Consider the following 2901-nt stretch of genomic DNA (forward strand, 5'->3'; position numbering starts at 1 on the left):
TTCAGTTACGCCATCCGTGCAGGCGCAAGCACAAGCACGGCTCCGAATTCCCGCTTTCTCTCCCACTTTCCTCCTTCCGGTTTTAAAGACCGAAACTTTTTTTAAGACCAAACCCATTTTCCAGATCATAACCTACAGGACCAAACGCGCAAACGAGAAATCCCAGGAAATGACCGAAGAAAAGCAGAGCATAAAGACAAGCAAAGCAAAGCAGGCGAGCGTCGCGAGCGAGTTTCCCGCCAGAAATCCGGCGGCGGAATCTTCCGTTCGGATTCCGTGACGTCACGCCCGTCGCCATGGCAACGACGCTTAAAGCCGCCACCGGCCGCCGCGACGCCAACGGAGCCCGCGAACAGAACCTTTCCCGGATTTCGCCATGCACGCCCAGGCACGACATCCCACGCCGAAATTGCCAGCACTTTCGCAACAGAGACAGAGGAGGAGAAAAAGTAGCGCATATTTAAAAAAATCGACCGCCCGGCTTGATCGATTGAGCTGCAAGCGACGTGCTTTCGGCAAGGAGCAAGAACGCCTTTAAAACGTACTCTCATAACTACTCGACCAAGAACGTAAACACGCACACATCCACACACACACACACACACACACGCGCACACACACACACACACACACACGTACCAAAAAAAACAAAACAAACAAACACATACCGTATACATACATACAAATGAACTGCCAAAATGCATATTTACGAAATTAAAATAATACTATAAACTTGTGAAAAAATAAATAAAAATGCAAAATTCAAAACAAATGCTACAAAGGTAATGGGTAATGAATATTAAATAATCATGAATGTTGAAAACCCAAAAAAAAACACAAAAGCCTTCAATTAGATAAAATTAAAAGGAAAAAAAAATATCACACGCAACACTAATTTTTTCCCCTTCTTTTTCTCTTTTTTCTTTCCTTTTCTTCTTCTTTTTTTCGGTTTTCTCTCACGTCCAATTCCCCTTTTTTTCCCTTCCCTTTTTTCCCTTTTGTCTCTCTTTTTTTTCCCCTTTTTTTTTCTTCCCCCTCTTCCTTTTTTTATTTTCTCTCTTTCTTCCTTTTTTTTATTTTTTCTCTTTTTTTCCTTTTTTTTTATTTTCTCTTTCTTTCCTTTTTTTTTATATTCTCTCTTTTTTCCCTTTTTTTTTTTTATCTCCTTTCTTTTTTCCTTTCTTTTTATCTCTCTTTTTCTTTTTCCTTTCTCTTTTTAAACTTTTTCTTTTTCCTTTTCTTTTAAAATCTTCTCTCTTTCCCCTTTTTCTTTTTTATATCTCTCTCTTTTCTTTTTTTCTTTATATATATTTTTTCTTTTTTCCTTTTCTTTTTATTTTTCTTTTTCCTTTCTCTTTTTTTTCTCTCTTTCTTCCTTTCTTTTTCTCTCTCTCTTCCTTCCTTTCTTTTTCTCTCTCTTTTTTCCTTTTCTTTATCTCTCTTTTTTCCCTTTTTCCCTTTTTTTTCTCTCTTTTTCTTCCTTTTCTTTATTTTTCCTCTTTCTTCCTTTCTCTTTATATTCTTTCTTCCTTTCTTTATATCTCTCTTTTTTTCCTTTTTTTATATTTTTTTCTCTCTTTCTTCCTTTTTTTTATATCTCTCTCTTTTCTTCCTTTCTTTTTTCTCTTTTCTTCCTTCTTTATCTCTTTTTCTTCCTTTCTCTTTATTCTTTTTTTTCCCTTTTTCTTTTTATTTTCTCTCTTTTTTTCCTTTTTATCTCTCTTTCTTTTTTCTTTCTTCCTTTTTTCCTTTTTTTTTCCTCTCCCTTCCTTTCTTTTTTACTTCTTCTTCCTTTCTTTTTATATCTTTTCTCTTCTTCCTTTCTTTTTTTCTCTCTTCTTCCTTTTCATTTCTCTCTTTTCTTCCTTTCTTTCTCTCTTTCTGTCTTCCTCATCTACTTTCTTCTTTTTCCCTCTCTCTCTCTTCCGCCCCTTCTTTTCCCTCTCTCTCTCACTTACGAAACACACACACCCCTTTCTTACTCATAAACATACATCTACACACACACACACACACACACACACACACACAAAACAACACACACAAAAAAACACACACAGAAACACACACACACACAGACACACACTCACTCACACACAGACACACTCACTCACACACACACATACACACATACACACACACACACCACACACACCTACACACATCCATCAAGTACAGTCCAATAAAATCAATGCTACAGATAATCATGTTAATCAAAACATGGATTTTCCCAATTTTCCGATAGTGAAAAAAAATAAAATCGATAACCTTGTTATTTCTACTTGACATTTTTTATACGACCAATAATAATGTTTTCTTTTGCATATTCTGTTATCTAAATAATACCCATTTTATTGGTTTCTTTCTGAATACTTTGGAGAGAGAGAGAGAGAGAGAGAGAGAGAGAGAGAGAGAGAGAGAGAGAGAGAGAGAGAGAGAGAGAGAGAGAGAGAGAGAGAGAGAGAGAGAGGAGGAGAGGGAGGGAGAGGGAGAGAGAGGGAGAGGGAGAGGGGAGGAGAGGGAGAGGGAGAGAGAGAGAGAGAGAGAGAGAGAGAGAGAGAGAGAGAGAGAGAGAGAGAGAGAGAGGGGGGGGGGCGAGGGAGAAGGAGAGGGCGAGGGGGAAGGAGAGGGCGAGGGCGAGGGCGAGGGCGAGGGGGGAGGGAGAGGGAGAGGGAGAGAGAGAGAGAGAGAGAGAGAGAGAGAGAGAGAGAGAGAGAGAGAGAGAGAGAGAGAGAGAGAGAGAGAGAGAGAGAGAGAGAGAGAGGGGGGGGGGGCGAGGGAAAGGAGAGGGCGAGGGAGAAAGGGAGGGGGAGGGAGGGGGGGAGGGAGGGAGAGAGAGAGAGAGAGAGAGAGAGAGAGAGAGAGAGAGAGAGAGAGAGAGAGAGAGAGAGAGAGAGAGAG

The sequence above is a fragment of the Penaeus vannamei genome, chromosome 19, assembly GCF_042767895.1.
Source record: "Penaeus vannamei isolate JL-2024 chromosome 19, ASM4276789v1, whole genome shotgun sequence".
In the NCBI taxonomy this organism is placed as follows: Eukaryota; Metazoa; Arthropoda; class Malacostraca; order Decapoda; family Penaeidae; genus Penaeus; species Penaeus vannamei.